The sequence below is a fragment of the Pan paniscus genome, chromosome 1, assembly GCF_029289425.2.
Source record: "Pan paniscus chromosome 1, NHGRI_mPanPan1-v2.0_pri, whole genome shotgun sequence".
In the NCBI taxonomy this organism is placed as follows: domain Eukaryota; kingdom Metazoa; phylum Chordata; class Mammalia; order Primates; family Hominidae; genus Pan; species Pan paniscus.
Genome location: NC_073249.2, coordinates 71177345 through 71189111, shown reverse-complemented (window position 1 = coordinate 71189111; position 11767 = coordinate 71177345). Strand labels below are relative to the sequence as shown.

Genomic DNA, 11767 nt, shown 5'->3' with positions numbered 1-11767 from the left:
CAGCTGACATCAAACTGAATATACCAAGTTTCCTCCTCAAAAACGAGTGTGCATTATTTGTGGTGACCATTCTTGGTATTGTTCTATTGCGTAACACACAGCATAGCATCATTCTTTTAGATGCCATTCATTTAATATATGGGCAAATGTACATGGTTAGGCTAGACTGGAGCGCTTGTCTACACTGCTTAAAAGAAAAGATTTACTAAAAAAATTCAAAGGACAAACGAAAGTGCAAAGGGAATGTTAGGTTTAATTAAGAAATCAGCTCTTTAAAGGGCTTAACCAGAATAATTGTTGGTATGCAAGTGGGGTTGTGAATTATAAATGAATCATTCATTCTTTGAAGAATGATCTCTTCTTGGAAAAGGATCTCTTCTTGGAAAGACTTGGGGAGCATTTTAAGTTGTTGAAGGCCAGGTGTGGTGGCTCATGCCTGTAATTGCAGCACTTTGGGAGGCCAAGGTGGGTGGATTACCTGAGGTCAGGAGTTTGAGACCAGCCTGGCCAACATGGTGAAACCCTGTCTCTACTAAAAATACAAAAATTAGCTGGGCATGGTGGCGTGCACCTGTAATCCCAACTGCTTAGGAGGCTGAGGCAGGAGAATCGCTTGAACCTGGGAGGCAGGGGTTGCAGTGAGCCATGATCTTGCCACTGCCCTTCAGCCTAGGTGGCAGATACTAATAATTACTGAGTCATTTTAAGCCGGTAACATTTGTTAGGTGTTTATTACATGCTAGTTCCTCAGTTCCAAGTATTTAGTCTTCACCACAGGCCTAGGATTATGACCATTTTATAGAGGAGGAAAATGAAGGCCTCCAAGTGCCTTGCCTGAATTACCTAGCTAAATGCTAGGAAAGCAAAGACAAGTACAACAGGCTGTCTGCCTTTAAGAAGTTTACTACCTAGTATTTTTTAATGTAAATTCTCTAATAAGTTCAGGCCAGCTTCCTCTTCCAGCTCATCTGAATTTGGTGAATTTCAATAAAATAAAACAATACGAAAAATGTTTCTACGCAATTAACTGTTGTCATGTATTATAATAGGAATGAGGGGGAAAGCCGTCTTATGGAATATTGAGTCCACACTTGAGAATCAATTGCCTGAAGAACATTCTTATTTCCAGATTGTAGCATGGTCTTTTTATGCCTGAACAATGACAAAAAGAGTGATGATTTTGTAACAAAATCTCAGGGACGCTATTAACAAGTTGTCATTTCTAATTCATGTGGAAATGCTATTTTATTTATCAGAGAATTGTAGCAGTGGTGTTCATTTAATTAAGAATCTGATGTTGCGGAAGGGCAATTGAGTGAAATTTATAATATTGTAGACAGACATATATGCAAACACAAAAGAAAATTGGTTAAGGATCTAAGTGCCAGCTTATTTTCCTTTGAACAGCCCATTTTTACATGATTTGTGAGCTGTTTCATAAAGGAATCATATAAGTATATTTTATCCTTTTAAAGATATTTTATGGTAAACTCATCTAACTAGTAATTGTACAAGGCTCATAAATAGTCAAAAAGAAAAGTGCCTGTAACTTTTGACAATATTGAAGGTGACTATCTCTGTATTAGAAGGCAGTTTAGGATCTAGTAGCTTTCCCAACTGCAAGTAATGGCATATTCTAATTTATATGAAAAACATCATAAAACCAATAAGGTAAAGAAAATAGGTTTGAATGAGAAAGTATTCTGAGAAAGGTGGGGAATGGGCGTCAGATATGGATTGGAAGGAGACAAGAGATTGGAAAGGTGACAGAAGAGAGCCCCCACTGGTGGTGGCTACTGCCTGCACCTTCACCAGGAAGTGTTGCTCACCTGTCCAAGCCACAAGTTCTGGTCATGTCGTAGATCCAAGTGCCTCCAGGTGGATGTGCCACTTCCAAGGCCCAGCCTTCCTAAGCCACCTCACCTTAAGGTCTGGATACATTTGTTCACAGTATGCACTTTTTGAGTGCTAATTATGTGCCAGGCACTGGGCTAGGTCCTGGGGACACACCCATGAACAAGGAGAGCAGGTTCCTGGCCTCTTGCAGCTGACATTCTAGTCAGAGGAGACAGTCTGTAAACACATAGATAAATAATTGAAAGAGTTGCACATGGTGATTTGCGCTGAGAAAATAAAGCAAGGTAAAGAGATTTAAGTGTGAGAGAAGAAAAGGGGCTGTTTAAAGAGGTGGTTAGGGAAGGCCTCTCTGAGGTCAGGACATCTGAGCAGCGAAGGAGCCAGCGATGGGAAGCACCGGGGGCGGGGGGAGGACACTCCAGACGGAGCAAGTACAAAGGCCCTGGGGCAGGAAGGACCCTGATGTGCTGGATGAGGAGCAAGAGGGTGCCAGTATCGCTGAGCTGGAGAAGAGGAAGAAAAGTGGGAGAGGAAGATGAAGAAGTCACAGAGGTCAGGCCATGTGGGCCTTTTAGGCATGGCCAAATGCTTGGATTCTCTTCCAAGGAGAATGGGAAGTCATTGGAAGATCTTAAGTAGGGACATGATAAGACTGATTTATACTTTCCAATTATTACTGTGACTACTCTGTGGGGACCAGATTATAGGAAGATGATAATAAGGTGAGTGAAAAGAGTGGCCAGTCATGGCATCCGCCTCCTTCCACAGAGATGAGTACAGGCTGAAGTCTTGTCCGTAAGATGCTTCTGTGGAAGTTACAGGGAGCTGACCCTGGCCTTGGAACTAACTGTGGTGGGATCAGAGAGGGGGGAAGCAGAGATGGTGCAAGCTTTGGCCCAAAGATCAGAAGCAGAAAGGACTCTGTGCCTCTGGCAAAAGGACAACTCCATGTTTTCTGTGCAAACATCCAAGTTACCATTTCCCCAGGCGACATTGCAGCTGTGGGGCCTGTGAACAGGACAACAGCTAACCATTCTGAGTTTTAAAAAATCAAGGACAGTACCCTCATGTTTATAATATAGGGGGCAAAGCAAAATCCATTGACAAGCATTTCCTTTAAAATACAGGGAAGGAAGATTCCATTGTCTACAAATTCTAATGGAAATTAATAAAGATGAGCAAATATCACAAACGTTGTCTTTATTCTGTGGTGTATTCTATGTGGTGTCCTGGTTATATGAGTATTTACAGGAGTTTTTCTAGCTTCTCTGTTGTCTCAACTCCCAACTGTCTGTTTTTCCCCATAAGGGTTTAAGTTCCTCAACCACGAATTGTCCTGCCACTGAAGTTTGCAGCCTAATCCCGTGCAGGGGACAGAGGGGAATTGTTTGGTTTGGAATGACTGGAAATCAGGGTGCCTGCTTGGGGAGGGGGTTGATGAATCTAAAACGACAGGTAGGGGTTAGCTATGGAGGGGAGAAAGCCTTCGTTTTAAAGTGGTGAGGTCCTGGTGTCCCTTGGCAGGCATTGCTGCCCTTTTGCGCTGGTCTTCACCTTCTCCAGCCAGACATCCCAACACACAGAGTCCTCAGGGGGCCAGAGTCACCCTGTGTGGAAGTGGGAGAAATGCTGTCCTACAGGGGCCTCTAAAAAGTGCTGCTGCATGTGAGTGCATGGGCGTGCGTGAGTGCATTAAGCAATGTTTAGTGCAATCGTACATCCAGATTTTACTTACAACTCCCTCTGTCCTTAGGCGTAGTAAATTAGGGCCAGGTATCTGTTTGGCTCTATTAACCAAGGGCCAAGTTAATGCCAAGCACTGGCCTTTCCTGGGGCTGATCCTCCTCATGAGGTCCAGCCCGCCCTGTCTCTTAAGACAAGTTCTTTCTCAGGTCAGGCAGCATCTCCGGCTCTCAGTAAAGAGACTTTGGGTGGCTCAATCCCACCAGTTCGTCTGGCACATCTAGACACACGAACCCCTCCCATCCCCACCCCAGCTACCTAAAGCAAGGGGGTGATATGAGCCAATCTGTGTTTACATAAAATTAAATGGCAGCCAAGGAGAGAATGATTAGCCTGCAGCAGAATCTCCTAGACAGCTGGTTGGAGGTAAAGGTTCCTGTGCCCTACCTGGAAATTCTCATTCACTAGGCCAGGGCAGGGCCTGAGAATTTGCATTTTAAGCATGTGTACTTGCCCCCTCACCTCATGATTCTGACAGTTGGCAGACCTTATCAAACACTGGACTAGAGAAAAGCTAAGCTGGTGGCCAGATCAGTATGGAGCTTGGATTGTGGGTGAGAGTTGGCAAAGGCCTGACTGAAGCAGGCGCCACCATAGAGAGGAAGAGAAGCTGGATTCCAAGGAGAGAACAGGGAGCAAGGACGGGCCCTGGCTGGGTGGGGAGAAAAGGAGGAGGGCAGGGAAGAGGCTGCCGCCAGGGCGGCCTCCTGACCAGCACCTGCTTTTCTGGGAGCTGGCATCCACGGGATCTGCAGCTCTTCACACATGTAGGGGAGAAGTCCTGGGCTCCCTCTCCTCCTGCTGGCGCCAGCTGGCCCTGCTCACCTGATAGCAGCTCTCAGCCTGGGGACAAGCCAGGGCCACTCCCTGGGAATGCTCAGGTTATAGATGCACCCTAGTCCCAAACACAGCCTCTCCATGGCCCCAGCTGATAAAGTTACCAAATGTCAGGTGTGACAGATTTTCCTGGAGGAGGACAGAGAGTGGAAATGATGGCTGATCCCAAAGGGTTGCTTTTTAAACCCCAAACCCATTTAGTGGTAACTACACCTGACATTTCCAGAGCCCTCCCATTTAGGGAATTTAAAAATGCCTGGACTCCACATGGACATTTTTCTTCTTCTTCTTGCGGGTTTTTTGTTTGTTTTGTTTTGTTTTGTTTTGTTTTTGGATACAGAATCTCACTGTCACTCCGTCACCCAGGCTGGAGTGCAGTGGTGTGATCACGGATCACTGCAGCCTCAACCTTCCAGGCTCAAGTGGAGGTCTTCCCGAGTAGCTAGGACTACAGGCACACACCACCACTCCTGGCTAATTTTTGTATTTTTTGTGGAGATGGGGTTTCACCATGTTGTCCTGGCTGTTCTTGAACTCCTGGGCTCAAGCGATGCTCACACCTGTAATCTTAGCACTTTGGGAGTGCTAGGAGACTTTGCCCAGGAGACAGCAAAGAGCCAGCAGACAAATTCCTTTTCCTTCCTCTCCTGCTCTGAGGTGTGGTGGGTGGAAGAGAGGCACCTGGCCTCTTCTTCTTTTAAAATGATTTACACAATGGACTGTCATGTACCATGTAGAAGTTATTTTTCTTTTTTATCTTTGTTATTAAGTAGGGGTAGCATTAATCTTTTTATAGATGTGAATAATTTCTGGATATAAATGGCTCCCTACTTTTAGAGATTTTGATTTGAAATTGCTATTTTCTTACAAAGTTGTCCCTTTTGTATTAAAGAAGTCCATGTCATTGTGAGTAGCACCCCTGGGTGCCGAGACCAGCTCGGTCGGGGAGACCCTAAACCAGCGGCGCTAGAGGAATTAAAGACACACACAGAAATATAGAGGTGTGAAGTGGGAAATCAGGGGTCTCACAGCCTTCAGAGCTGAGAGCCCTGAACAGGGATTTACCCACGTATTTATTAACAGCAAGCCAGTCATCAGCATTGTTTCTATAGATGTTAAATTAACTAGAAGTATCCCTTATGGGAAAAGAAGGGATGGCCTGAATTAAAGGAATAGGTTGGGCTAGTTAACTGCAGCAGGAGTATGTCCTTAAGGCACAGATCGTTCATGCTATTGTTTGTGGCTTAAGAATGCCTTTAAGCAGTTTTCCGCCCTGGGTGGGCCAGGTGTTCCTTGCCCTCATTCCCATAAACCCACAATCTTCCAGTGTGGGCATTATGGCCGTCATGAACATGTCATAGTGCTGCAGAGATTCTGTTTATGGCCAGATTTTGGGGGGGGGCCTGCTCCCAACATGTCCCCCTTCTTTGATTTGCAAATCGATAAAAGCAAGGGCAGCTTTGTCACGGTGAGCTACTTCTTGCAGGAGTCAGGATCCATATCTGCAGACTATACAAAGACAAACAACATAGATTAAAAGCACAGTCATCATTGAAATCACAGAGCTTCCAAGTGTTTTTATCCATTTTAATGGGTTACTAGCTGCTAATTTGTCTGCAGCTCCTTTAAGCACTTCAGTTCCTGGCATTAAGGTCAGGTGTGCCCAGGATGCTTTAAATATTTGTTCTTTTAATTTTGCTATATCCAAAAACAAGTTTGTAGAGTGTCCTTCTAGATGCTTTTTTATTCTTTCCCAAATTTTGATCTTATTAAGAGCATTTAATAGTTTCTGCAAATCCTTATGTTTAGCTCCTAGAGCAGGCCATATCATTTGAGGTTGAGGTGCCACTATACTGCCATGGTTCCAGATAATAGGAACTTTTGCCGTACTTCTTAACATTTCTACCATCTGACTGTTTTGTTCAGATCATCTAAACATAGTGTGACTGTGGCACGCAGACTGAGAGGTGCAATTCAAGCTAAACATCCCCTTAGGGGACCAATTAATAATGATTCCATAGGAATCGTTGTGCAGCACCTCTGCCTGTTCTGCAAGGCAATCTTCCTAAACAAGTGTGTTCATTTTTTCTAACTGGGTCCAATCCTGTTTACAAATAGGTTTTTGAGGGTGGTATGCCTCAATTATAGGAGCAGATTTATTATGGTAAATACTGAGATCAGAAAGCATATGTAACTGTGTCATAGAGTGATTGCATCCAGGCGTTATTACCAGCCCTTATTGTAGGAATACACATGGCAGTGGTGATAACCGCTATCATAGCTACCATTAAATTATTCATTGTGACTGGTTGTCCCGCTTTCCTCTGCCATCTGTGACAGCTTCTTGATCTGTCCCCAGGTGGGTGGCTGTGGTCGATGGGTGTTGCTCGTGACAGTTGGGGTCCTCCTCAGCATCAGTCTCAACATGGCTGCAACCGGGGGGTCCTCAGGATCCTCCCGAATCTCTTCCTTGGCATCTGGCTCATGATAAGGTTTCAGGTGTCTTGATGGTATCCAAATTGGCTGTTGATTTTGGCCTGGAGAAATACAAGCATAACCTCTACCCCAAGTTATTATTTTACCTATTTCCCACTTTTTGTTATCGGATCTCTCCACCAAATCAGTTGTTCTGTTTCTGTCTTTGCAGCTGGTTTCTGTAGATGCTGTTCAGCTGCTGATAACATCTGGCCTTTGGGCAGGCTCAAAAAATTTAAAATTAATAATGCTAGGTTCAGTTGCATTTGTGGGGTTCCATATTCTCTGTCTCTCCCTTTCTGCTTTTGCAGCTGCTGTTTTAGGGAGAGATTCATTCTTTCCACTATGGCTTGTCCTTGAGAATTGTATGGGATACCAGTAATGTGTTTAATATTCCACATAGAGAAAAATGTAGCTAGAGCTTGGCTAGTATAGCCTGGGGCATTATCTGTTTTAACAGAAGCCGGAATGCCCATCACTGCAAAACACTGCAAAAGATGATGTTTAACACAGGCAGAAGACTCTCCTGTTTGGCACGTAGCCCAGACAAAGTGAGAAAAGGTGTCCACACATACATGTACATAAGCTAGTCTCCCAAATTAGGGAACATGTGTGACATCCATTTGCCAAATAGAATTAGGTTCCAGTCCTCGAGGGTTAACTCCTCCTGTAAAAGATGAGGAATGTACCATTTGGCAAGTTGGGCATTGCTGGACAATAGCTTTAGCTTTTTTCTAGGTAATGCTGTATCTGCATTTGAGACCAGAGGCATTACACAGGTTAAATTGTGAAAGTGTCTAGCATTAGATATCGCAGTAGCAACTACATGATCAGCCATTTGATTCCCTTCAGTCAAAGGTCCTGGAAGAGGTGTAAGAGCCCTAATGTGAGTGATGTAAAAAGGGTACATTCTACTCCTAACTGCTATTTGCAATTGGGTAAATAAAGTCATCAGTTGTTCATCTGCATGAAATCATAACAGAATTTTCAATTAACTCTGTGGAGTGAACCACGTATGAAGATTCAGAAATCACATTAATAGGCGTATCAAAAGCAGTCAATACCTCAATTACAGCTACAAGCCCCGCTTTTTGAGCTGAAGTATAGGGCATCTGAAAAACTTTACTTTTTGAGCCAGAATAAGAAGCTTTACCATTACTAGACCCATCTGTAAAAACATTCTCAGCACCTTCAATTGGTTTAAATTTAGTTACTTTAGGGAGAATCCAATTAGTTAATTTCAAAAACTGAAACAACTTCATTTTAGGAAAATGATTATCAAGAATACCCACAAAGTCAGCTAAATGGGTTTGCCAAGTAAGACTATTTATAAAAGCTTGCTGTATTTGTGCCTTCCTGAGAGGGACAATAACTTTTCCAGGATCATATCCATGTAATTTAACAATCCAAGTTCTCCCAATCCCTATCATAGTAGCGATTTGATCTAAATAAGGAGTTAGAGTCTGTGAAGTAGTATGTGGAAGAAAAAGCCACTCTACTAAGTCCTGTTCTTGGACAATAACACCAGTAGGTGAATGCTGAGTTGAAAAAATGAGCAAATCTAGAGTCTTCTCTGGATCTATTCTATCTATTTGAGCTTTATGGACTTGCTTCTCAATCAGTTGTAACTCTGCCTCCGCCTCCTTCGTTAATCTGCTGAGGGCTAGTGAGACTAGGATTTCCTCTAAGAATAGAAAACAGATTACTCATGGCATAGGTAGGAATGCCTAGAGCAGGTCATATCCAATTAATATCCCCTAGTAATTTTTGAAAGTCTAATGTTTTTAGTTGATCCTTACATATGGTTACTTTCTGTGGCACAATAGTAGTGTCATTTACTAAGGTCCCCAAGTAGGAGTAGGGAGGAGTAGTCTGAATTTTGTCAGGAGCTATAATTAAATCAGCGTGAGAAATTGAATTTTGCAAGTGATCATAACATTGGAGTAATATTTCTCAAGTGGGGGCAGCACGAAGTATATCATCCATATAGTGAATAATGTAACACTGTGAAAATTTTTTACGCGTAGGTTCAATTGCTTGCCCCACATACGTCTGGCAAATTGTTGGGCTGTTTGACATGCCCTGTGGCAACACTTTCCAATGATAACGCTTAGCAGGCTGCAGGTTGTTTACTGCAGGAATTGTAAATGCAAACCGTTTACAGTCTTGCTTAGCTAAAGGGATAGTAAAGAAACAGTCTTTTAAATCTATGACTATTAAAGGCCAGTTTTTTGGAATTATAGCAGGAGAAGGCAATCCTGGCTGTAATGCTCCCATAGGTTGTATAACTGAATTGATGGCTCTTAAGTCATTTAACATTCTCCATTTACCTGATTTTTTATTAATTATGAAAACTGGAGAATTCCAAGGGGAAAATGTTGGACCTGTGTGCCCATTTTCTAATTGTTCAGCAACTAATTTCTCTAAAGCCTCCAGTTTCTCTTTACTTAGTAGCCATTGTTCTATCCAAATTGGCTTATCTGTTATCCATTTTAAAGGTATAGGTTCTGGAGGCTTAACAATGGCTGCCATCAAAATGATATCCTAATCTTTGGCGGGAATTTTGTCTTTCTGCTTGAAGCGGTTCTTTCAAACCTTGCAACTTTTTTCTAGTCCCATACCAGGGACATGCCCCATTTCATGCATTGTATGTTGACTTTGAGGGCTATATAATTGTTCTGGAATTAGAACTTGTGCTCCCCATTGTTGCAATAAATCTCTTCCCCATAAATTTATAGGTACAGAAGTTATAATTGGTTGAATAGTCACAGGTTGTCCATCACGTATATTTTGCCCTTCACAATGCAAAATATAACTACTTTGATATACTTTAGGGGCTTTATCAACTCTAACTATGTTAAATTGAGTGGGTTGAATTGGCCACGTGGATGGCCAGTGCTATAGAGAAATGATTGAAATATCTGCTCCTGTACCTACAAAACCTTTAAATTTCTTTCCCTGAATAGTTATTTCACAGGTAGGGCATTTATCAGTAATTTGATTTACCCAATAAGCTGCTTTGCCTTGTTTATCTGTGCTTTCAAATCCTCCTGTTCGTTTAATTTCACTTTTTCCCATTCCCACATACGGCACAATGAGGAGCTGTTCTATGCGCTCTCCTCCTGGCTCTGCTTTCCAGGGAACAGAAGTAGATACGACAATTTGAATTTCCCCATTGTAATCTGAATCAATGACTCCTGTATGTATTTGTACCCCTTTTAAACTTAAACTAGGCCTTCCTAAAAGTAATCCTATTGTCCCCACTGGCAAGGGTCCACAGACTCCTGTTGGGACCTTTTGTGGGTGTTCCCCAGGCAGAAGGCTCACAGCTTTTGTGTAGCATAAATCTACTGCAGCACTATTGGCTGTGACAGGGGATAGACATTGTACAGGGGTGAGGGAATGGCCTGAGCTGGAAATGCCCTGGTTTAGAACAGGGCCCGGGACGGGCCCCTTGTGGCATTTCCTGAAATCGGGTTCCCTTCTTTATCAAACTTAGAGTGACACTGATTAGCCCAATGTTTTCCTTTTTCACCTTTTGGACATATTTCAGGCTCAGCAGTTTTCTTTTTTCCCCTATCTGGTGGCCTGACTCACTGATTTTTTTCTACATTCTTTTTTAGTATGACCATGCTTCCCACAGTTAAAACAAGCTCCAGGAAATGGAGTATTTCCTTTATCCACTCTCAGTCCTGCCATTGCCTGTGCCAACAAAGTAGCTTTATGCAGATTACCTCCGATAGCATCACAGGCCTTGATATAATCAACTAAATGTGCTTTCTCGAATTTAAAAGGAAAAGGCTCAAATGTAGCTATAATACTTCCCTGTTGATCAGTGGAGGTATATTCTAACAGGGAACTGCCAAGCCTCTATATCACCCTCTCGTCTAGCTTGCTGAATTCCTGCCTGAATAGAACTAAGAGCGGTCGCTCAAGGTGCTGCTCAAACAGTCACTGGGGCAACTACTTTTCATCCAGTGTCCTCCGGAAAAGAAAGATCTGGAGGGTCTTTTTCTTCAAAATAATAATGAGGGGGTGCAGAAGGGTAGGGATGGACCTCTCCCTCCTTTGCCGCTTTAGATTTAGCTGGCAAATAAACCTGGTCTGTAACCTCTTCTGTTACTTCGTTATACAGTCCTTCCTCCTCATTATCAGTGTGAAAAAGTTCCAAGGTGGAACAAACCACAGACCACACTTGTCCCATTGTTACCCTGATACTTCCGAGCTCCCCTTCTTACTCACCACGGGGATTGCTTTTAGAGTACTCGGGTGTCCTCCAGCTAGTTTTCCATTCCAACCATTGCTCCGGTGACCCTTCGACCTGGATTCAAGCTCCCACGAATGGACGCCACTTGCTGAGACCAGCTCAGTTGGGGAGACCCTAACCCAGCAGCACTAGAGGAATTAAAGACACACACACACAGAAATATAGAGGTGTGAAGTGGGAAATCAGGGGTCTCACAGCCTTCAGAGCTGAGAGCCCCAAACAGAGATTTATGCACGTATTTATTAACAGCAAGCCAGTAATTAGCACTGTTTCTATAGACATTAAATTAACTAAAAATATCCCTTATGGGAAACGAAGGGTTGGGCCAAATTAAAGGAGTAAGTTGGGCTAATTAACTGCAGCAGGAGTATGTCCTTAAGACACAGATCACTCATGCTATTGTTTGTGGCTTAAGAATGCCTTTAAGCGGTTTTCCGCCCTGAGCAGGCCAGGTATTCCTTGCCCTCATTCCCTTAAACCCACAATCTTCCAGTGTGGGCATTATGGCCATCATGAACATGTCATAGTGCTGCAGAGATTCTATTTATGGCCAGTTTTGGGGCCAGTTTATGGCCAGATTTTGGGGTG

General features: G+C 43.2%; 1 long non-coding RNA gene across 1 annotated transcript; it reads right to left on the bottom strand.

Moving 5' to 3' along the window:
- Positions 1–5433: 5433 nt before the first annotated feature.
- Positions 5434–11282, bottom strand: LOC117976422 (uncharacterized). Its single transcript, XR_004667111.3, has 3 exons — positions 11155–11282; positions 6723–6974; positions 5434–5946 (listed from the first exon to the last, which is right to left on the bottom strand). It is a non-coding gene; the product is annotated as an uncharacterized LOC117976422 (long non-coding RNA).
- Positions 11283–11767: the final 485 nt, after the last annotated feature.